The sequence below is a fragment of the Hesperophylax consimilis genome, chromosome 10 (genome assembly GCF_061612785.1).
Source record: "Hesperophylax consimilis isolate HC1 chromosome 10, BYU_Hcon_1.0, whole genome shotgun sequence".
Classification (NCBI taxonomy): Eukaryota; Metazoa; Arthropoda; class Insecta; order Trichoptera; family Limnephilidae; genus Hesperophylax; species Hesperophylax consimilis.
The window spans coordinates 20,611,213-20,637,734 of NC_142845.1; the positions used below are offsets into that span (position 1 = coordinate 20,611,213).

The following is a 26,522-nucleotide window of genomic DNA, read 5'->3' on the forward strand; positions in this document are numbered from 1 at the left end:
GTCAACAATAATATTAATTAAATAACTTGTGTAGCACTGTTTATTTATGTGAATACCGCACAAGAGTCCCAACTACTCCAAACCGTCTAAAGCCAGTTAGACTATGGTATCCCCAATTGGGGTATGTTGGCTGAAGGTAGTGGGGAGGGGAAGGAGATGAGAAGAGGAAGGTGATAAATTATCTGGTTATTTAGATCTTGTAAGGTCATTTCAAACAACGTTCACAATGCTGAATGGCAGTCTTATACCAGGGCGATACTAAGAGTATCTTTCACTCTGGAACATGTCGAGAATATACCTGATATTATTTTTTAATAATTTAATCGTGAAATAACACATATTAATCAAATATAATTTTCCTGCTCACACCGGGATTTGAACCCGAGACCCCAGGATTGCCAGTCAAGAGCATTACCCCTTAACCACGGAGAACGTCATCATCTGAAGTGCGCTATGTCAATATTACAAACTAGAATCTATAAAGTTCAAACATACACAGAAACATACTTAACTTAAAATAATAATTTATTAATAATAACACATACATTCCTTACCTTGGATTTAAGTATTTAGATATTTACAATGTGAAAATTTAAGTTTTTTGTATAGCAGTAGATATACGAGTTTGCTAATTCTGTAAATGTATTTATTCTGTAGGTAGAGTAGATGCTAGCTAACCTAACTAACCAGTTGTGGTAATATCATGTCTTCCGTGTGATTTTAATATAAATAACGTATTTACATAAACCGCTGCGTTCCACAAGGAACGTTTAGCACCATATTTGTAGACGTTACGGAATTTCCTCCTTGTATAAATCCATTCGTATCTCCTTCCTTACTAAACTTAATATTGCTATATAGGTACCACGAAGGAACTATGTCTACTACTTCCACTTCCCATATTGAAAGGACGCGAGTACCATAACCTCATTTCCTTTCCGGAAATGGCATGAAACACTTTTCAGGAAATGCAATCACTACAAACTTGTGAATAATATTGTTGGCTAGTACGCAAATAAGGCTCGGGAAGGCTGAGTTGGATGTAAGCAAAGGACCTACTCAGGAAACATGGAGCCATCTGTCTTGGTCACATCAAAGCTTATCACATGTTTAAATCAGCAAACAAATTAGGGCATGAGGAGATACAAAAAACATCAATATTCCATTTGAGGAAAGATAAGATAAGCTCTTAGTGTAGGTATTTGCAACATCCCTTCCTATTGAAATTAAAAACACCGTGGATATAGAAAAGTTAAAAAAAGAAATCAAATTATGGCTAACTAAACATGAAGATGGGGAAATCATTAAATTTATGAAGTAACCTCAACGCAACCTACAGACAACAAACATAAATACTTTTTGCTTAATTTATTTTATATTTTGTGGAAATCAACAAATTAGAAGAAGAGGAAATCATGATCAACACACATACAACAACCTACAGTCCGCCTCGGAACAGGAATACCTAGTGAGAAGGACTGAGAACAAACAACATAACTCATATTTTTATTTTACTAAATATTGTATCTTTTTTACTTTACTTTATATACTGCCGTTAAATAAAAAATAAAAAAAATACTATTTGCGTATTCCTCCTTACAATTTGGAAAGCGGGTTTGGGTACCGCTGCCCTGGAAACCATTTATTGGATGACCAACACCTCTGCCATAGGTCACAGGTTTTACTACGTTTGGTGACTTAGCAGGGGTGTCCGGGTTCATCGGGTGAAGTGTGTTCAGAATATGCCTACCCGTCAGCTACGTGGCGTGCTGGATCGGGAGAGGTTGGTTTGAAGAGACCTTTTGACCTCTCGTACTGATCTCTCTTGACCCAGCGCTGCAGCGGGGAGGATAGATCATTCGTCCGTTACTCCTAAAAACACTGAACTCTAGATTTCTACCAACCCTCATACATTTTACCTTCCCAGAACTTGCTCTCCTTCCTTTTCTAAAAAAAACCCTCCCATAGCATCCCCTGGGTATAGGCCCCAACAGGCTCTGGAAGAAAATTATTTTCCTGAGGGCCTTCCTGTGTGGGGTATATAATAAACAAAAAAAACGCACAACCAATCTCTTCCGGATACTGTTATGGTATTAATTGATTTTCAAATATTGTCAGGTTATTCGTAACCCGGGAATGTTTGTCTTTCTTTTTAAAATATTAATTTATTATCAATGTTCCTTGCATCCGGTTGGAGATAAGGCCAAAATTTGTAAGGTCTTTTAAACTTTGTAACAAAATTGGTAGCGCCAAAAGCGTTCAATAAATTTTATATAATTCTGAGATTCTGTGGAAATTTTATCTGTAACCTCAAACAGAATAATGTTAACCTTTTTTATATTCCAGTTATAGATTTAATTGTAATGGATATTGTGGTATTTTTGTAATAAACCACTAAACGCTTTTAATGATTATTTTCAATATATTATATTTTTATTGAATAGTTGCGTTATACAGACCCATGTTCCTAATTTATAAGTGGTAACATTTTTAACTAATTTTAAATATTCAGGCAAATTTAATGTATTAACAGTGTTATTTTTATGAAATGGAAGAACATAATCTTAGCACTGTACTGGTCGGCGTTCAAATGCACATTTATCGTGAAATAAACGTAGGCGGCCTTCGAAGCATAGCTGTTAGTGATTTTTTAGGTGGTTTTATTATTACAACATTACAGAATTTTAAATGCATACATTAGCTATGATGATTTGGTAAAAATAGCTTCGCAATTAAGCTATTTGACAGTTGGCGAAGAAATAATAATTTCCATAGCAGAAAACTTGTAAACAGTCGCAGAAAAGGTCTTTCGACCTGTACGACCCAGAAAAACGTTGTGCTCAAAACTCGACATCTATCGATTAATGCCGGTTTTCGCTGAATCAATACATAACATAACATGTTAACGTTATCACTGATACGGTACGCACGTCTTACTGTCGCGCTGTCATTAAAAAAAAATTTTTTTCGCGAATTTTGTTCACTGCTGGATCGAATAATGAGTGACGTCGTGCTCCTAGAGCTGAAGAGCATCATTCTCGAACAAAGTAGGACGATTAACGAGTTGTTGGACCGTGTAAAGGCCGTGGAAGCGACATTAAATCGGCAGGTAACAAGCAAAAGTGACAACAAAAATGCACTACCTACAAATCCCGCGACTCAGCGCTGGGCTGACGTAGCGGCCCCCGCTGCACCGCACACCGCGCCCGCTACCCTGTCAGCAGTAACGCAAACCAAGGAAAGGATGAGAACTAGAGCGGCCACCAAAGCAAAAAATGACGCCGGTCAATTTGAAACCGCATCTTTTAGCGGCGCGATCCCCAAAACGCACGCCACGGAACCACACGTTCCAATTTCCGAGCCGGAATCAAAAACCGCTCCTAATACGGAAGATTGGGTAAAAATTAAACGCAGACAACGCACAGTGAAGAATTTAACTATCGGTAACTCCGATAAGTCTTCGAGTATAAAATCATATCCAAGAATAAAGAATATTATCGTGTCTAGATTACATAAGGACACAACAGTAGAAGAGATCCGGGCACATCTGGAGAAAAACGAAATAACAAAAAGTGAAATAGAAAAATTCATCGCACATTCTCAAGAATACGCAGCTTTCCGTATAGGTGTAACGGAGGATCTATACGAAAAACTTTTACGGGAAGATTTATGGCCTCGAGGAGTACCGGTAAGACATTATCGGTACTTAAAACCAAAACAAAATCCTATTGATGATAATCAAAACCGGACCAAAGTGAATGAAAATGCCGCCGCGAAATGACTAGAGAACCCCCTAAAAGTGAATTCTCTCCCTTGCACAATTTTTTACCAAAATGTACGGGGATTAAGATCCAAAACCGATGATTTCCTACAAAGTGTAATAATACAGAACAACGATCTTATATTACTATCAGAGACATGACTTAACGACAGCATTTACAATAGTCAACTCTTCGATCAACGGTATGACGTGTTCAGAAAGGACAGAACCTCGGGACATTCAAGGGGAGGAGGAGTACTGCTAGCCGCGAGACGTGACCGTGCAACTCAAACCCAGAGACTTACCTATCTGGAAAGTAAAGACGAGAATATGTGGATAAAGACATGCCTAAATGATTTTGGTGTTATTTACATATGTGTTGTGTACATTCCACCGGCATCGCCAAATAAAACATATACCGATTTTTTTGATAAGATTACTGAGAATTTTAACTTTTTAATCAATAAAAAGATTATTATAATAGGCGACTTCAATCTAAAATCTAGTAACAAAGGCACCGAAATGGATCTCATATATTTTATGAATCTTTTCCAAATGGAACAAAGCAACTCTATTACAAATGTGAAGGGAAGCACGCTGGACATTGTTATCAGCAACATTGATTTAAAAGTATATAAATCCTTATACTCACTAGTTAAAGAAGACGCTTATCATCCATCGTTGTGTATAGAGATTTCGCCGAACAAAAACACAACCAATAAGGAAGTTGAGTGAAAAATATTTTGACTTATAAAAAATATGTTCATGTAGATCAAAAAATATCGATTCTAAATATATAAATATATTTCTATATTATTATTCTTACAATTAGTTAAACGTTCTTGAAAAAGCATTCAATAGCAATATACTGTATACGCTCCACGATTGGTCGAAAGAATTCTGTCGTCACATGTGTCGTGACTTGTACGTACAACGGAACACCTATGGTGCATCTCTTTCTATTACATGAGAGATGGTCGATTTAGATGAGAGAGGTGTATAGGCCAAAGGTTTATTTGGGTTTGTCAAATATATGTACGTATTTGTTATTATTATTATATGAAATGGATTTCCAAAGATACATATTCGTATAGTGCTTTATAATAATATGTTGTTTATTGCATAACTTAGATGTTTTTATTATTATACATGTCACAAAGCATGTGATACACTTCAGGCCGCCGGCCGCTCAGAAAAGTCTCACAGTGAACTGGGCTGTAAACCGTTATTTTACTTTTGGTCTTTACTTTTCTGCGCGGTGGTCCTGAATTCGCGCGGGGAACGTCAACAAGTAGCGACGGCGATACCGTACAAGTACCGTATCGGGCGTGAAAAGCAAATATTCTAACTTAAAATATTAATTTAACTATGAAATCTTAATCAATTTTCTTTTTTTTTTAATAACATCAATTATAATAGACGGTTAACATTGGTAAAAAAATTACTGGAATTCCTTGTTGAAGAATTAAATTTTTTTCCATACATAATGCTTAAGCGACGTGGTTTTCACAGTTCTAATGACGTCACACTACACCCCGCCTGTTACCGCTCGGATTCCGCTCGTTTTGGCGGGCTTAATAAAATTTAAACTTTGAGAATTAATTTAACTATGAAAACAAACTTTAAAAAAAAAAAAAAAAATACCAGTATTTAAGTTTGAATGCGAACATTGATAAAAAAAAATAAAAAAAATGGACTCAACTTCCTTATTGTCAAACACGAAACTTGTGGAATAATATTGATAATAGTGTTAGGCGAGGATGGAACTTCGAACATGGCGATTTTAAAGCTCTTTATTGCCATTTACAATCTCATGACTGGCAACCTTTGAAGGACATAAATGATGTTAATTTAGCGACACACTTTTTCTATTCCATAATTTATAAATATTTTGATATGTGTTTCAAAATTAAGCGCACTCCGAGGAATGGTAGAAAATATCCTAAATGGTTTTCTAGTGAGATTGTTAGCGACATAAAACTCAAATTCAAACATTACAAAAAATGGAAGAAAACTGGAATGGTGAGTGACCGGGAAATGTTTTGTCTACTTAGAACAAAAATAAAACGCAGTATTCGATTAGCACATGTGCAATATATTAATTCTATTGAAAAAAATATCAAATGCGATCCCAAATCTTTCTGGAAGTATATCTCGTCCAGAAGAAGTGATGGCGGGTTTGTTGACCATGTTACTTGGAATAATCAGTCTTTCTCAGGAGCAGATATTCCAGAAGCATTTGCAGACTATTTTAAATCAACTTATAGTAAGGAAGCTGCGGACTTGAAATCTTTTATACCTGGAAAAAATACGCCAACAAAAGCACAGAATGTTGATATTCAAAATATTACAAACACTGACATCACCGCTGCTGTTAAAAAATTAAAATCCAAAACTTCTTTTGGACCGGATCTTATTCCGTCATTCGTGTTAAAGGGATGCTTTGAGCCCTTATTAACACCTCTCGCGTATATTTATAATCTCTCACTTAACTCCGGAATATTCCCAGACCTGTGGAAAATCTCTAAAGTTACACCGTTACATAAAACTGGTGATAAGGCTTCAGTCTCTAATTATAGACCAGTGGCGATCCTATCCTCTCCAGCCAAGTTGTTTGAACTAATAATTCATAAATGCATTTATACCCAAGTTGAACCCTTTATAATTGACCAGCAACACGGTTTTAGGTCTGGCAGATCTACTGTGTCTAATCTAATGGTTTTTACGGAGTACATATCTCAAGCTCTTGATAGTAACAATCAAGTAGATGTATCATACAATGACTTCGCAAAAGCCTTTGACTCAGTAGATCCGCTTATTCTCCTAAATAAACTCGACCAATTTGGATTTTCAGCGAAACTTCTATGTCTATTTGTAAGTTATTTCTCAAATAGACAACAATACGTAACTTATGGTATTTTCCACTCTTCCAACTTCATCACAAACTCTGGAGTTCCACAGGGGTCGAATCTTGGACCCTTACTTTTCTCGCTATTTATCAATGACATTTACCATTGCATAAAATTTTCCAAGTTTCTCTTATTCGCGGATGACATGAAACTATTCCTTTTAATAAAATCTTTGGAAAATTGCTTGCAGCTACAAAGTGATATAAATTCTATCGTCGAATGGAGTCATACCAATAAATTAGGGTTTAATATTAAGAAATGCTCCATTATGTGCTACACCAAGGCAAACAAAACGATTTACTATAACTACAAAATGTCTTATTCATCTCTTCAGCACATTGTTATTTCAAGAGATTTGGGAATCGCATTTGATACGCACTTAACATTTCACGTCCACATAGAAACGATATGCAACAAAGCTTTAAGAATGCTAGGATTTGTGCTAAGCAACTCCAGACATTTTTGCAGCTCGGCCGCGATTCGTGTGCTATACTATAGTTTAGTACGTAGCATTTTGGAAAGTGGTTCTGTAATATGGGGACCAATGGATTTAACTTACTCTCAAATGATAGAGAAAGTACAAAAGAAGTTTCTGAGATATTTATATCTTAGAGACTTCGGATATTATCCCTGGTTATATCCATCAGCCTTTTTGTCCGGCATGCTGGGTATTAATAGCCTCACCGATAGAAGGAAAACTGCTTTGCTGATAACAGCATATAAACTTCTAAATGGTAACGTCTGTATTCCCGATATTATAGAAAAATTTGAGTTTTATGTCCCCGACAATTATACAAGAGCGCGCAGGCACAGAACCTTTGTCGTTCCAAAATGCAGAACCAACTTACCATTAGTAATGCCGCTCGGAAAAATGATTATGTTACTAAATTACCTGTCCCCTGATATAGATATTTTCCAACTTAATATTCACCAGTTCAAAAACGCTATTATTACTTAATAAATTAAAATAAAATGTATGTTTATTATTGGTTATGTATAACTGTAAATGTGCATTTAAAATAAAATAAATAAATAAATAAATAAATAACCGCGAATCGTTCAATTTATGCCGTTTTATAGGAAACTTTTCTTAAAATATTTATCAGCATAAAATAATACATTAGAAAAACAATTCATAAAATAATATACTACCAATGAAAGAAATAAAGTAATTCTGAGAAAAACAATATATAAAAAAACCATATAAATTTACATAACATTAACGTATTACCGGGTGGTTGGTTATTCAGAATCAAAACATTGCTCCGAAATATTGGTAATTGTTTAGTTTCTAGATTCTAATAGCTATGCGAGTACTTTCCAACCTTCCTCTCACCCATCTTCTTGTCATTCCACTACCTTCCATACCCTAATTGGGGATGCCATAGTCCCACTGTGCGGATTTACCGCAAAAAAATTGGGTGAATACAAATTACATATGGGACTCACATATAAAATATACATGCATTCACAGATTTTGTTACTTCAGGGAAAAGGTTTTATTTTCATCGTGTAGTTTGGATTTAATATTTTAGATACATATAAGATTGGTCCTAATAAGTAGCGTCGTGTAAAACGGGCTCTTACGGTCTTGCTCCATGTTCCATGCAAATTCGGCTTTTTCCTCCGTAACACAATTAAGAGTGAAGATTGGGTAAGCTGGGGAAGAAAGGAAGAAAGGGAGATGTACAAAGTTAGCATTGAACGTGCTTACGTGAAATAAGCGGCAGCCCCTGAAATAAATATAAGCCCGGACCGCCCCACGCGGCAGTTCCAATTCATATCTAATTAAACTTAGGCAACTGTTAGCTTATCTGAGAACAAAGTTTGTAATCTCGAACGAGGTTGAACAAAAAAACACACGTTTGAAGTTACTTTTGTGTCCAAAGTTATCCCGTCTTATAGGACCTATTCTGGAGACGCGCTGAAATTTTAACGAACCTTTTAAATATGCAGTTACATCTGGTGATCATTTTTAACGTGCCCCGTATAAATAGTTCAAATTGACTGAAGAATTTTCAATTAGGGGGGTGAGTTCTTGACTAAATTTTAACGCAAATGTATTTAAATGTATAATATTACGTTTGTCAAAATGTTCCAATTAAAATATTACTAATAGTTTTAAAAAGCCAACTTATCGACTAACAGAATTGATAACAATATTTTATTTATTACTTTTACATATAAATAGTATAAACATTTGATTTTACAAATAAACAGTAAAAATTTACCATACATAACTAAACTGTCTCAGTAAATTTTTTTGTATTTGTTAAGACATAAATTAAAGATTTCCACTGACTCTGACACTGGTATAATTATTTCCTCTATAAGTATTCTGGGCAATGAGGAATACAAATAGTAGTTTGTACAAGTTTTTTTGCACTGAAATAAATCCCGACTTCTAGATTTACGCTATATATTCAATGTAGGCGGTTCTTTTCAAAACCAGTAGACGCCAAGATATGTGTAATCAATAATATTCGGATGTTTTCATCTTTGTGTAGCGCCATTTTAGTGAAAAATAATTATAAGGGTGAGATAAGGCAAAGGTATTAAGACTGTTAGGTGTTAGTTATCATCAGCGCATTAGCGCCTTGGCAATTCGTCGCCCGGAACGGACTGCTCCAATTGCCCCGCATAGGGCCCGCCCTGATACAAGGGTAGATATTCGTCAACTTAACAATGAAGGTTTTTAATAAATCAGTTACTTGGGAAGTTAGAAACAAGTTAAACCTAAAATAATAATTATTACTGCAAAAATATCATTACTAATTAATTATTGATATTATTATTATCATAATGACTGCACAGTTTAGTATTTTTGTAAACGGAAGTGGCGCCCTCTGTTATTTACAAAAGTAATCGTTGAAGTTTTCAGCGGGTTTTTACCCGCTAGTTACTAATATTACAATTTTATTGGTAAGTGACACTGTTTCCCCGTATTCCCCACCAAACCGACGTCTTTTCCTTGGGTTATTTTCCACTTCAACACATTAGATAGATTTTTAAGATTTTGTGAGGGATCTTTCCCTCAGTGCCCTTCCGGGCACTTCCAAAGGTTAATGGTTATTTTTTTTATAATATTGAATGTATATATTTTAATATATATATAATACTAGCACCTACATACATTTTCAGCAAATCATTGATACTTACCATAGTTAACGTTAAGGCTCATAGTTCCGATGCTAAATCCATTTGTTTTACCTTTATTTAATAAAAAAAAAATTGTATATTGAGAAAAAAACACCCCATAATATTAAAAATAATTGAAGACAGGAAAATTTATTGGAATTTCACACAAAAACAAGCCATTTAAAAAGTAAACATCTTTTTAAATTCTTCATACCATTTTGGTGTAATATTCAACGTGCTCATCGTATCTGATAGTATTATTGTCCCAGCGTCTGGACGATGTAGGCCCTCTGATTGGTCAAATTAAAATTGTCTGTTTCGGGTAACTTGAATATTAAGACACGATTCCATACTAAAATAGGATCGCCTCATAATAATACGAGATTTCTTCAAAAGCATCGTTTCTGCTGATATAATTTTTGGATAATATCGAAGAAAATATGTTTTAGAAAGTTCATAATCCATTGGATTAATTACATTACAATGAAAATTCTTCACAGTTACGTGATTATGTTTGACGTTTATAAAAATTCACGCGTTTCTTCAAGATGGCCGACAGAGCGTACCTCTGGCGGTTTAAAAACGAACCAAATGCCTGGCGCGAATATTTAAATATGCAGCTCACAATATTTGACTACTTACCATTAACAAGCGTTTTATAAGAAGATTTCTTCTGGAAGCTTATCACTTTATAATGGCATTTATCATTATTATTTATATTTTTTTTCTTATTAATTATATCTGATTTTATATTGGCATGTTTTATAATTTCTAAAATTTCAAAATTATTTATTTACGATGCTTTATATCCTGAGTGAAGTATTTTAAGACCTGAATTTTTATCGAAAGTGTGATCATTATTCAAAAGATTATTTGCAAACTCAGATTCACTATTTCCATTTATAGCCCTGCGATATTCTTTAGTTCTGACTTCAAAGTTTCTATTGGTTCTACCTTTGTAAAAGAAATAACAATCATCTCAATTGAGTTTTTAAACTCCTGATTTTTTGTTTGAATTTTGCTATCTTTATTATTAAGAATATATTTCTTCATTGTTATTAGTGTAAAACGCCAGTTGAATGGTACCAGGATTGTTTATATATATAATTTTAGAAGTATCGTTATCCACACACAGAATTCTACGCCATTGTTTATTTCTATCTTTAGAAAGACCGTTTGAAGAGAATGTGTTTAATTTTTTTATTTAGTATTTCAACTATCAATTTATTAGAATAACCGTTATTAAATGCTATTTGTCTTATGAATATATTGTTTTATGGTTATATGCTATTTGTTTTTTTTCAGGTCTTAAAATACTTCACTATAAATAATTTTGAAATTTTAGAAATGAGGAAACATATTAATATAAAAGCAGATATAATTAACAAGAATTTTTTTATAAACTCTCTTTTAAATATTTTCCCACTCAACTGGTCTTTCCCGTCTAACGATATTGTAATTCCTAATTATTATAAACCCAGCCTACTCTTACCCCCCCCCCCCCCTCCTTCCACTTCTTCTTTCCCAATTGCAATCTTTATTTAATTTTTGACTTCGGTGTATACACAATAAAATGTAAACATTATATTTATTTATTTATTGGACAATTTGCATAGCGCCGCTTTTGTGAGATATCACCTCAGGGGCGCTATATTGTAATAATCTACCTTTATATGTAGGTTTTTACTCTCCTGATGAAGGTGTATATATAATCTAGCTTTAAACTTTATTAGATACAGTAACAGTTGTAGGTAAAGAATTACCACGAGTTGGAGTAAAATTAACACCTTTTAATTAAACCGACTGCTAATGTCATCGCACAATTACCCTCCTTTTATTCATAAACACGGGTACAATTAATCAATATGTAATAATCTATCATTTAAGTCAACTTTGTTAAAACTATCTTTAATTGTGACAAACTAAACGATATTGATTCAACTTATAGACATTGACGGTTGTAACACATATTCAAGCACTGCAAGTCTCCTATGAGCTAATTATATTAGGTACGATAACAGTTAATATCAGTTGTAGACAATAATAGTAGTCAATAATAGTGTTTCATTTGAAATAATCCATCACAAATACGTAAAATTTCATTTATTCAAACAACTGTCATTCTTATTATGCGTAAATTTAGCATGTTATTATTAATTAACTCCTTCCTGTTCCGTGTTTTAACAATATATATACTCACCCTCTCTCTGTGAATGTTCTAATATCTATCTATTAAACGTAACTGTTGTTAATATCACTTAAAATGGGCGAAGCCCAACCAAGAGCCGCCCGCAGGGCCTAGCAGAAAAAAACCCGCGGAGCGGGTTTTTAACTGCTAGTTATTATTATTTTTCTAGATTGTTTTAAGAATGTTGTATAAATTCATAATAATTGGTCGGAGACTGAGACACGAGCGTGGGAGTTGGGAACATTTTAAAATTAAATCTGTGGTTTATATGGCGGACACGTAGCCATTTTAAATTACGAGGGTGTGAAGAGTGTTTCCTCCCGGGAGGGCCGGGGAGTGACGTGGAAAATGTGGATACTATAGCCACTTACCCGGGCGAAGCCGGAGATCAAACAACTTTGGGGAATAATAATGAATTCAACTTTAATGGTATGAAAATATAGTGTCAAATGAGGAGAGGGGACAGGACGTCTATATTTAAAATGGTTAGATTGATAATTACACAATATAATTCACTTTTGCGTACGTATCTATGCAGGAATATGCAACATTTTGAAAATTGGAAGTAATATATAAGTAAAGAGATATATATACTTTTAAAATAATCTGTTCGAATCTAGGCAAGCGGTAAAGTTCGTTTCCAGACGATTATTTTTATTCTATATTTGAAATATGCGTCGATGTGGCTTACTTTTTAAGGTTATTTGATTTATGGTTTAGGTTTTATAACCTAGGCGAGTCAAATTCCATACATTGATTTTAAATAGGTAACAAAGTAGGATAAATACTTAATTTAGAAAAACGACAACATTATAAAGTATTTAACTGTTCGATAGGTGGGCATACCTTTTCATAGTAATATAAAATATTGGACTTGAAAATATAAGAACGCATTATTTTTGCTTCATAATAAAAATGTGATATAGTGCTACTATGATTAGTTAGGCCGATATTAGTTTTTTGGCAGGGAAGATTACGCCTATTATAATAAGTTGTATCTTGGCTTTGTGCTGACTTAGCACGTTCCAAACACTTGGGATACAAAAAGTATTTAAAATGAAGATCCACATCACTAAAAAAACTGAATGAACTATTAAATTTCAAATCACTTAAAAAACTAAATCATTCAGATACTCGTTTGTATGCACGAGTAGATTGCATGACACAGGAACCTGCATTATTGGGTATTTAATTACTCAGAAACGCAAAGGAAATTATTTAATTGCGTACCCTGGAATCATTACTAATGCATGATAAATCGACTTTACTACCAATGAATATAACCCATCTACCATTAAAGATAATTGTTGTTACCGTTTGAAATTGCCTTTTTCCTTGCTTTAGTTACTATTACATACTTCTGTGTCATAAAAATACGTCTCTTGAATGTTTAAGCTCCGTTTACAAGTTTTATTCCTCCGTAAACTGATTGAATTTACCAAAACGTATAAATTCAAATACATTAATATGAAAAAAACTGTATTTTTTGTTTCATTTGCCATCATAACCACAAAAGGTTTGAAAATCCACAGTAAACTTTTTCTAATCTAAATGAATTTCACATGAAAGAAATATTAAGTTTCAGATACCTATTGAGTGTTTTAAATATGGTTATAAAATGCGATATAAAATAATACCACCAACAAGAAGAACGAAACAGAAATGGATCAATGGTTATATTAAAATAACAAAAAAGGCTTAACATAAATGTAATATCCTTGATATTAGTGTAGGAACTCACCCATAGATAACACTAGATTAATCTATTAGGTTACCCATAGACGGCGTTAGCTGTCGAGAATAAAAGGATAATATATAAGGTGAGAATCTCAAGGTCAGGGCCCAGATTGTTCCAACCGCTTGCTAATTAAAATATCAGAGCCATTGTCAATCTATCACACTAAAAGTCCAAGTGTTTTGTTGAAGCCGAAGTTTTATTGATTAAGAGAATTTGTGAAAAACTCTGGAGATACAACAATAAAGAACACTGGAAGGAAAACAAGATAGCTCATAATATACATTGCGAGCAAATGGAAGACAGCCAATAGTGAAACGTAGTCCATACCTATTAGAAAAAATAGTGAAGAATTTATAAGAAAAAAAAAACTTTCCAATTTTGCTTTAGGAATAAACCATGTATTTACCAAAAAAATATGCATACGTGGTAACTTGCACAAATGAAAACATTGATTTATCAAGAAAGCCTTCCTAAATGCATTTATCTCTTGTTTATATTTCTCGCAGCGTCAGGACCTGCCAGAAGATACAAGGGAAATAAAAGAAATTCGCTGGCAAGCGGCCGGGCCAAGAATTTTCGATAAGTCAAAACAAAAAGTTCAAATTAAATACAAGTCGAGCCGGGTCGGACCACCCGCGGGCAATTCAAGATGTAAAGATCAAACTTGGATAAAATTGGATGAATGAATTGAAAAAGCAATTTTTTTCTAATATTCTACTCTTAATATTTATCTTCAAAAAGTGTACGTTTTAAAAGCATAACAAAAGAATTGAGAGTGTCACTTAACTCATTAGATGAAGTTGAGAACGTGTCTTTGTTACCCGAATGAATGATTTGTTTGTTTGAAATACAATTTGATTGCTGTTATTGTATTACATAAAACCGATAGAAATGTGTTGTTGGCGTGTCTGTGTGCCCGAATTAAAAAAGGAATCATATCATCCGATGAAAATGATCAAACAAAAAATGTAGAAATTCATTTTTTAACAGAAAATTAATTTTATTGGTCTGTTGTATTATGACCTAGAAGTCCAAAATTCTTCGTAAATTGACTACATCAGTTTTTTTTAAACCGAAATAGAACACACCTATTCACGATTACGATTTTCTGTTCAATGTCTAAAAACAAATTTATGCCAAAAACTTCTTTTAAGTTGCCGATAGAAACCAAAGAACAAATTATTTTTTTTTTTTTTTGATAAATTAATGTTTTAAAGACAAGATTTTATTTATGCATAGCACAAAGGATAACAATTATTTTTATAAGCAATAATTGTTCGCCTGAAACACTCATCCACATTGAAAAAATCTCCTGATAAAAAATACATGACGCCAACGGGACTCGAACCATGTGTCCATTCGATTTCCGGTCGAAAGCTCTGACCACTGAGCTATGGGGGCTTATTTCTTACCCGAGAAAATATTCAATATATGCTAGTGTTTCATTCAACAATTACTGCTTTTTACATTTTTTTCACCTGAGAACAACCAACTTTATTTTTATATGAGAAAGGCATTGTAAGTGCTAAATCTCTCACTAGATGGCGTTGATACAAATTGTATACATTTTTTTTAGGTGAAATACTTGGACTTGTCAAATATTGAATGAAACACTAGCATATATTGAATATTTTCTCGGGTAAGAAATAAGCCCCCATAGCTCAGTGGTCAGAGCTTTCGACCGGAAATCGAATGGACACGGGTTCGAGTCCCGTTGGCGTCATGTATTTTTTATCAGGAGATTTTTTCAATGTGGATGAGTGTTTCAGGCGAACAATTATTGCTTATAAAAATAACAAATTAATTAATTCCGAAACATCAGATCCAAGCCGTCATAATAATATAAAGCTGAAAAAACAAAATATTAGGACATCTGCTACGATGATGGACACTGTAATGCTGTCCAAAACGCTTTCTAAAGAAGGAGTAAGCGCAATACGGAAAAATAACTAAAACAGTAATATTTTTGGCTTTGTAAAATCATATATAAATATTAGCTGTTTGCTGTTTAATGGATGATTTTGAATTCAGCAAAGAAATTTAATTTAAATTTCAATACAAAAAAACATTTGAGCATCGTTAAATCATCACCATCCCTTATTGGGCTTATTGGGCCACGCCAAATTGAATTTCCATCGCAGGGTGATATGCAGAATATATTTCCAATAATAATTGATTGACACGTGGTAATTTCAGACCACCTAGGTACATTGCTCCTTGCGATGTGCTGTTCGAGCGTACACGTGTATCGCTTAATGGGGGCTAATTATATTCACACCAACACATGCAAAGCTCCTCCCAACCCTTGTTAATTAGATATAACTACAAAGGTAGACCCCAACTTCCAGTTAGTTTAATTAGTAGTTGGACAGCAGAAGTTAGATTTGTGCTGTGTTGAATACTCTGGGATTTCAATCCTACGTACTCGTACTTTAAAGTACTCAATAGTTATCTATTTACATTAATGTATTTTGACAAAGAAAACATTTGTTTTGTGAAGCATCAAAAACTCACGAACGATAATCGGCAACTGTCAGAGGGACAATGGGATCACAAAACAGGGAATTTAATTTATATATATATTTATATTTTTTTTTTTTGCAATAAGTACAAAAACCAAAACATTGCAAAAGCGATCAAAAATTACAAAAAATGTACCTAGTAAGCTTAAATAACGTAGAACAAATAAGGGTAATATGTAGGTGCTTAAAGTTGTTGAAGGACATGTGGAAAATACCCATATTTACTGCGACGCAGGTAGTTTATCTAGTAATTCTTCTTATGGGAAACAGCATTGTTAGGTTAGTTTTGCACCGGGGAAGAATCCGAAGCCTGTATTGGCGGTCTCATGTGAAATAGGCTATGAGGCTGAAGCAGAGAGGGAATGAGAGGGGTGGAGGAAGGTTAAGAAGTACCTACATGGCTATTCAGTTCTGGTAACTAAATATGGCTGAAGCCATTTCGATGGTAGTCTTTTACTAGGGCGATTCTGGGAGTATCTACAAAACTAATAAGATTTCTAAAAAATATTTAAAATCTTTAAAACATTGTATTATCAAATTGTTCAACAAATAATTCTGTTAAGTAACCGGTTAAAGCCGGCTGGTAGACCTTATTTCAAATAAATACTAGTTTATATCAACTGTAATTCGGGTACATAAAGCACGCATTAAATTCAATACCAGCAATTTTGATTCTACCTTCATGTTAATATCCGTTCAAAATAAAATAAACACAATTATTGCCAGCCGCCGCGATTTGATTCTGTAAAATCACTTTAAATTCTGTGGTGGACGTTGATTGGAATCAAGACTAGCCGCTCACCGCCCACCGCTCGCCGGGCCGCCTTCAGTGGCTTTGTTTAACTTTATTAAAATATTATTATGATTATTGCGTTTCCAATTTCACTGGATAAACATTTTCTCAGTGGCTTTGAAAAACCCTTTCGAGCTCTGATTTTAAATGCAATTTCATAAGGGGTTCAAGTTTCTTCACCGTAAATGCAACAATAATGCATTAGATCAGTAATAATAATAATATTTGGATGATTTTTACAGCGCCGTTTTTGTTCAAAAGTTATTTTTTAATTAAAAACTACTGTTTATAAGACAGGGTTTTTCATGCATAGCACAAGATGTATCTCGACACCACCTAGTGAGAGATTTAGCACCAACAAAATAAAATTTGTTTTCATGTGAAAAAATGTAATAACCAATAGTTGAATGAAAAAAAACTAGCACATATTAAATTAAATTTCGCGAATTTGAAATAAGCCGATATAGCTTAATTGGTAGAGCAGCTTACGGGCAATCAAAATGCTGCAGGTTCAATTCCCGTCATTTATTTATTTGAATTTTTTTCAATTTTATGGATGTTTCATCATTAAAATTGATTGTAATGATTAATTTAAGTATCACAAAAAATTCCTGTGATTTTGATATTTCACAGCTCTCGAGCGTCGATACAAATACGAGTGGTAAATATTTTAAAGATTTAAAAATTGCTCATAGTTGGCCCAAAAAATATTGAAAAATACGAAGTTAAAATGACAATGAGAACTGAAATTAAATACTTATATCCATACATTTTAGACATAAAAAGTTGTGTAGTATTCATAAGCCAGAGCTTACTGTTGAAGATTTTTGCTGTCATGTTAAAAAACTTATGATATGATTTACATTGGTTCAATATCCGTTTTGGTCGAAAAATAGATTTCTGAAGGTTTTATTTTCATATCGTTCATGGTAGTTTAACCGATGTGATATTACTATAACTCTAAACAATGGTTTCACAGCTGTCATGATAACTTTTAATGCCGTAGTGTTATCGCACTAAATACCATAAACGGGGTCGCCCGGAGCAATATAAACCTTCTTCGTGGAAACGGGCATAGAGAATTGAAGGGGTTTACTACCTACTGTGGTAACCGAGAAACAGAAAAAACTACACTGAACGCATAGTTAAAGTTACATGAAAGAACTTGCGTTATCTGCCATTAGCGCATCGTTATTTTTAACACTGTGAAGAAATTCATTTATTCTATAGTTCAAATATTAATCCTCGATTTAAAAAAAATATATATTTAAAAAAAACAACCATACCCGGATTAGGAATAACTAGCCTTTATTTAAATTTCGCCAACTTTCATCATAATGAGCGAAAAATGTTGCTCGTACAAAGATGGAGATGAAGACGTACAAAGAGCAGATAAATGAACCCGTGACGCTTTCAACATTAGTATTTTAGACGCCTCGCTCAAAAGTTTCATATAGATTTTTAAATGTACTGTAATAAATAAACAAGTAGCCTTTATAGACCTTGCGAAAAAGCGAAACCGGGTTGACGCCGCGACGTTGAAAAGTTTGCCCGTTTCTCACAACAAGTGTTGATGAACGTCATTTGGTTATGTTGAAAATCGCAACAAATAAAGTTTTGCGGTTGAAAGTTGGCCATAAGACTAAGTTTTGAAAGCATTGAAAATACGTTGAAGAGTATGGAAATAATTTCAGAATTCATTATTGACAAGCATACTTCTTATTACTTGGGGATAGTTTCAGCGGTTGCTTTGAGTTAACTTGTTACCAGTTTTCTTGCACTTCTTTGGCATCTTTCAAACCTCTACGCAAAATTTATTCTGTATTTATTTCCAAGTAATAAACACTTAGGGCGAGTTGTTTCGGAAAAGCTGAACAATTATTCAGATTCCCGAGTTCTATTCAAATGTAAAAAAATCTTCACGTCGATTTTATTCAAATACAAATTGGGTTGTTTCAACTCCGAAAAAGCTTCCGTTATATTTGAATAATCCGTTCCAGTGTTCCCCGCCGAATCGGGCAATTATTGCAGAGAATAATTTTTTTGCGAGACAGGAATTATTTTTACGCTGGCAACACCTCGTATTTTTATCAATCTACAATCTGTCAAAACTTTTTCCCGCCGCGCCGTCACTTCGTTGGATTGCTTGTTTTGTGTGATTTTTTGTTGTTCATTTAGGCATCTCAATTTTTGACAACTTATAATGGATCCCAACTTACTGTAAGTATTGTAAATTATACCTTATTGCCATAATAAATATGAACCTTATTAATAAATAATACACGTTTGGAACCGTATAGATACGTAAGTGAGCATTTTATTTTCCTAAAACCATTATGTAAAGCTTGATAATATTTTGTGGAATTTCGTCTTCTAAACGAGATAAACGATCATTATGAAAACATTTGCGATACGTGTATATACTTATCGTTAGTAAAATTACTTGAACTTTGTGAGAATGAACTTTCTAAAAGCATTGCGTTTTATTTTTTGAATGTTCTGCCATGGAATGGTGGCAAATCTTTTTGTTTATTTTTATATATTATTTTGAATTCTGCCACACTTTAATAATGCTTTACCGAGGAATATTATAGTGCTTTCATGTGTAATAAAATATCTATAAGAAACTATAAAATATCTATATATATTTTGAACCTAATAAATATAATATTTGCCGTGCATATTTAATTTTATATCAGCAATTCCTTGTACGATCTTGTTACTTATAAATATGAAATGTGTTTTCAGGAAACGATGCCATGTTGGTGAGGAAGTATAGCCATATTCTCACCAATAAAAAGACCGACGCAGTCATCTTCAAACAATGAGAGGCGACATGGCTTACTCTTATATCCGATTTCAATGGCGATGGATTCTGTCAAACAGCTCCGAGCTCAGTTTGAAAATATGAAGCGTCGGGCAAGGCAGGTTGGAATATATTTCTTAATTGGTATTAATCTTAACGCCATAATGCTGTTAAATGAACTGTTATATTTAGTAATTGGTTGCCCTGATGCTTTGTTTAATTCATGCAGGTATATATGTTTATTAATTGACTTTTAATAATGCTTCAAGGACGGTAGCAGAGAAATTCATGAGAGGACTGGCGGTGGACACAAATTTTATGCGGAACATAGTGGCTACTTCGATTGACGGACTCCCTAGCGTGTTTGACGATGACATCAGCACTTTGGTGCTGCAGGAGCTATCTGGTGGTGGAAGAAGGTGGGAGTTTGGTTAGCGCCACAGCTGAGGTTTATTATGGTGTTGACGGCAGTTTACTAACTACTTGTAAGAACTTGTGTTTCAAACAATGTTTCCTAGTTTTATATCAGTTCTTCATTTAAGATAATCTGGTTAATGTATTCTAATGTTGTTAATGCATCCAAATCCAACCGTTTAGATAGCAGCGCCCCAGAAACCTCAATCCTAAAAGCAATTTCATCTCATTTAAATGTAAACGAATTTGTTGACTGACTTAATACAAGTTTTCAAACAAACTGTTAGTAGATTTGAGTACAAAATATTTGTATTTCACTATCGTTGCTTTACTTAAGATAATAATCTTATTAGTTAATGTATTCTCATGTTGTTGAAGCATCCAAATCCAACCCTTTTGACAGGAGTGCCCCCTATTATACATACCGATTTCCGGTTTAAAAAAAATTGGATTATTGAGACAAGAACGAGTAATATCGGAGTCATGCTAAAACTAAACTGAGATGAAAGCAGTTTATTCCCCTCTGTTCACTATCTACTGGGTGAATTCTTTAATATACTAATATTAATTTTAATAATTTTTCTCTTTTTTATGTACACAATTCGAAGTATTTTCTGGCTTCACAATTACCTACATTATATTACATGATAATACTAACAAATGTACATTGTGTACTTACGACGGGGTACTCCAGTAAGACCGCATTTTTCTTTTCTTTCCTTTTAAAACTGTAAATTAAAAAAAATGCATTTTATGCAATATTATGCATGGCATGTCCAGGTTTTTATATTATGCATATTTTTAATGCTGTGTGACCTTTACTTTATGGGCCGTATAATCTTTTGTGTTCTTTCTAATGTTTGTCAATTATTGTTAGAACAAGATGAATGAATGCATTCGCACACAATTAACTAGTCCATTATATTATGTTCTTAAATGTTTCTTTCCCATTGTATAAGTATGTATTTTTGCTGTAAATTATTCTTTCTTCCGAGAGAGTGTACCGGTATAATTTTACTTTTTTCAGGGCATTAATAAAAAATAAATAATCACAATCGCTAATCAATCGCTAATCAAGTCGCTACAGCGACCTTGATGTGATTTACTATGTAATACATTTCTAGAATGATCTATGTTATTACTAACTATATATGGAGATAATATACAGTACCATAGTTACCTGGTAGATAAGTATGGTACTGTAGACGGTATGGTACGGTACACTTAAGATTAATACTTAATTAACATTAACTAATTGTTAATACAGGATTTAGGACATAATTGGAAAATACCATAAACATTATTTTAAACCTTTATTTTCTTATTTTTAACTGAATTTATATAAACAAATTATTATAATCAATAAATATTAGTCTGAAACACCCATACATATTTAAAAATAAATAAACTCTGAGAAAAAATAAATGCCGCTGATGGAAATTGAACCCGCAACCTTCCGATTTATTCATTTTTTTTCTATTTGTCCATTTATCTTTTTTTTTTCAATTTCTACAGTGTAGGTACCTAGGTGCCTTACTTATTTTCTCTTTTATTTTAATTTGTTATATTATTTTGATATATTTTGTTCCTCACTTATGTAAAATACAAATAAAAGAATATACTACATCTTGGTACTCTATTTATTTTATGAAATTAGGTAGGAGTATGCAGTTACACTTAAGTTATTCACATTCAATAATGATCCAATGCATATTACATAATATATGTATATGTGAGATAGTTGTTCAAAACATTTCTAATAGTATGTATTCTCTATTATTAAACAAAGTAATTTACTAAGTTTATAAACATTAAAGTATAAAATAAATAGAAGATTTATCGTTACATTAATTATTTTGTACATGTTAACTATCTATCTCTGAATATATGTAAATGGTCGTTTGTTGAAAATCTCTGAAAGTTCTTCATTGATTGCTTTGAAATTTAGACACAATGTTGCATTCAAATATGCGTGTGTTTTTATATACATACCTACATTATTTAGATGACACCTGTGACAGGTAAAACAGACTGAGCCACAGCAACACGTGGCGGGGTACAGCTATTTTTGAATAAAGACATTATTGTTTTGAAATTCAAAAGACTTTTATTATCTTCGCTCATGTACCAAGAGATTGTACACATGTGTTCGAGTCTCCAGGCGGAAGATGTTACAGAAAGTGTCGCCCCATGGGTTGGTAAAGAATCAATATAAACCGAGTTCTGCACAGAGAAGTAAAGTAAGAAAACAGTTTATAAGGCGGTCTACTGTGGAACCTCTCTTGCATTGCAGGGTTTTACAGCACTCGGCTTATGTGGATTCCTTACCGACACGTGGGACGATAGGCCTAATGGTACAGAAGGAGGTAAGATAGGGCTTTTTGTGCTGGGTAGTATTTTACTATTTATTAGTCCATCAATCTGGCAAAATATGAGTTAATGAGGGTTTGACGAACGTGGTCATCTCCCCTGTTAAAGATTGGTGCTTGCACCAGTACATCGTTAACCTCGTCCAAGGGGTCTATGAATACAGGTGGTTGATCTTGTTACAATGATCCCTTGTACCTACCTGCATTTTAATTTATGAAGAAAGGACTGGAAGCCATCTTTTAACAACTCCAAAAGTTCTTTCAACAACATTTCTGGTCCTGATCTGACTTTCTTTATATAAATGTTGTTCTCGAGAAACGGAATTCCTTAAGGGTGTTAGTAAATATGGCTTTATTCCATAACCACCATCTCCAACAATCACTTCATCTCCAAACTCACCGCATTCCAACCTTACTTTGATGCTGCTACTATTAAAAAGATGGGTATCTCCAGGCCACCTGGCTACTATGTTGGTCGACAAAAGAAACAAACTTGTAGTTTTTCAATAGTTTTACCAGTTTTTTCGTCATTTTAAATCACGGAAACCAACGATATAAAAACGAATTTCGACAATGTTTTATGTAGAAAAGGTATCTAAACTTCTTCCCACAAAACCTTCAACTTCGTAAATTTTAATCGTTGGGTTTTCTTTGCGTTATTTGCCAAAATAGTGAGGGTCGTTATCACCAGTAATTGGCACATACGATATGTCAGACCGCAATTGTGACGTTCGCGCATGCGTCAATCTTTTTCAAAATGGCGGATCGCGTTAACCGGCCGATTTCGGCTGATCACATTTTCATGAATATTTCGTTGAATTTTCTCTTGACGGACGATGAAACAACCCAATTTATGGAAAATTGAGTGGATTGACGTTGTGATGACTTTCTCACACGTGATTTTTTCCGAAACAACTCGCCCTTAGCCTTTCTTAAAAAACATGATGAAAATTCAATTTATTTGATACACGACCGTGTATGTCAAAACCTTACTGATTGAAAAGTAAAATAGAAACGGACATAAAACAGCCAAACAGGGTTGTTTATCTGTTGAATAAACGGATTCAAAAAATTTAAGTTTTTATTTTATTAGTACCATCAAACTTTAACAGTCTTTCAGTCAGTCAAATGTGCAAGAAAAAAAGCGTTTAACGGTTGTCAAGTGATTTTTTTAGTAAGCGTGTTTAGTGATTTACCATTATAATTTTTTTAAATCATTTTACTTCGAATTTTAGACGAACAAAAGATTAAGCTTGCACCAAGGCTCTATTAGGACAATATTAATTGTGTCGTCTAAAGTTCTTAAGCTCTTGAAAAGCTTTCCTTAAAGCCGACATTCAACCCCAAAACTTCATTTATTGTGCCTTTCAAGATACCATAATGATCATCCAAAGGCTTTACAAACGATACTCAACTAAATTTGCATGAAACACCGTGGTGTATAATGTACATCCCATACGAGTCATGGGTACAAGCGCAAGCCGATCGCCGTCAACATATTTTTAAAGAAAGAAGTCAAAACATTTAATTTCTAGTACTTACACTTCCCATAATTAAAGAATGGCAAATCATTATAATAAAACATATCAATTTTTTTCCAAAGTTGGCTTGTAAAAAATATCAGTTTCCATTTCCCAAGTTTTTTTTCATATGTTTTATATATTTTTCTAAATTTTTCTTTTCAGCTTTACATTTATTTGATACCCAACGAAAAAGCAGGTTCGTTACTAAGTAAATGTATAACTTGGGTTTATTTTTTCCTTTGAAATGAGGATTCAACCTCAACTCATTTCGCTTATAATACAACCCTTTTCCTCGAGAATAGCAAGCAAAGAAAGGCAGCCAGTCTACACCCTTACCTTTAGGTTTTCGAAAGTAAAGGGATCAAATATTTAACATTCCTGTTTATAAGGGAGGGCCCCAGTGCCCTTAAAATACGACGAGGGGCAGCTTACCCTTTTAACCTAAAAACTACAGAAGGCTAAAGTGAGAGTTTAATAGAATCACCTCTCCTCTCCCCGTCTTTTCAACTACATTCTTGCTGTATTAAAAACTGTTTCCATGGAATTTTCTTTCGGGCGGACCCTAATGAAAATCTATTAATTTTGAAAAGAATTCCTTGATTCCTTATTTCTTCAAATATGAATAAATATTTTTATAAAATCGTCTTATTATGTACCAGTAGCCAAAGCAAGATATGATTTTCATAAATATATTTCTAAGTTGCAACTTTAGTATCGTTATCATAATGCAAATGCAACAACTCGCATGTTTGATTTGGTAGAGCATTCTTTAATTTCGTGGCATAGAATTTAATATCTCTGACCAAGATCACGTGCGAGTGGATGGTTTATGATGATTACAGTCGAGAGAAAACTCATTTAATACGAATCCACGAAACAAATATATCCACAGGCCTCGGAGGGATGGTGCCATTGAAAGGGGTTTGCAAAAATAAGAAGAATAAGGGAAAAAAATATTCACGCGATACCGTGAAAACGTTTAGCAATAGATTTTTGGATGAAAAAACAATCAAACACAGTCTACCAAGAAACATTTTACAGAACACCATAGTACAAGGTCATAAAAAAAGCAAATCATTATTAGTATTGTATGCAATAATTACTCGCACGAAATAATCATACAAATTGAAAATATCTCCCGAGTAAAAATAAATGCCGCCGACGGGAATTGAACCCGCACCTTCTGATTGCCGGTCAGGTGCTCTGAATCTCTAAGCTAAGTTGACTTATTCCCAACCCGCCAAATAATTCAATACGTACTAGTAATTCAATCAACAATTGTTGCATATTATATATTTTCACCTGTAAACAACCAACTTAATTTTTGTAGGAAAGACATTGTTTGTGCTGAATTTCTCACTAGATAACGTCGAGATATAGAATATATACATTTAACGCCATCTAACTTGTATGGATATTTCGGGCGAATAATTATTGCTTATAATAATTTGTAGGAAAGGCTTTGCTAGTGATGAATTTCCCACTAGATTGCGTCGAGATATATTATATCTACATATGACGCCATCTAATTTGTATGGATATTTTATATATAATTACACAGGTCTGCAACGTTTTTTTTTCTTTGAAATAAGAAGTAATTCCCATATATTTTTGGTTGCTGAATTCGGAAAAATTATCAAAAAAATTCCATCACGTAAGGTTTTTCCGCAAAACGCAAAATACTGTGGGATTGCGTATCTTATGTCGCAAAACGGGGTTTATTGCCGAAATATATATTTTTTATTATTTACAACTTATTATAAGATAATATTAAGTTTTATAGACTGAAACAAAACATTTAGTAACTCATGACGATAAAATTAGTCAGCTTTGAATCATATATATTGGGAGAGAGCCTCGAAACCACAGCGATGACTGCAATTTTTATTCGTGCAATGTGCAAGGGTATAGTACCAAAAATAAAAAAATAAAAACAAATTTGTTACCCAAACATGGATTCAGCACTCCGCCCAGTCCCTCACGGACCTGGCATTCCTACACCACAAGAACCCCAAAGCCTGGACGATTTGCCATCATCAGAAAGTGAATCAGAAGAAAGTTCTAGTGACGAGTTTCAAGTAGGCGACTCCAGTGGACCTCAACAATTTTCTCAAGCTGAATTAAATGACCTGATCCGAGATTTAAAATCTTGGTGCAGTTAGTGAAGAGCAAGGTGAGATAAGATATCAAGGAAATGGAGAGAAGGTATCAAGGTCGTGGGATACAAATATGATGGGCGACTACTGCTGGATGCTGCATAGGGAAAATATAACGTCCCACAAACGAAAAAGCACAAAACGAAGCTTCCAAACTAAAAAAAAGCATATTTTATAAAGATTTATAATTGCATATGATGTAAATA

General features: G+C 33.6%; 1 protein-coding gene and 1 long non-coding RNA gene across 2 annotated transcripts in view; one reads left to right on the forward strand and one right to left on the reverse strand.

Moving 5' to 3' along the window:
• Window positions 1–26,522, reverse strand: part of Camta (Calmodulin-binding transcription activator) — a 547,021-nt gene that overhangs the window by 255,203 nt on the left and 265,296 nt on the right. The gene's annotated exons all lie outside the window — the stretch shown is intronic.
• Window positions 19,157–23,547, forward strand: LOC149420442 (uncharacterized). The gene is made up of 3 exons (XR_016302706.1): window positions 19,157–19,268; window positions 19,797–19,976; window positions 20,124–23,547. It is a non-coding gene; the product is annotated as an uncharacterized LOC149420442 (long non-coding RNA).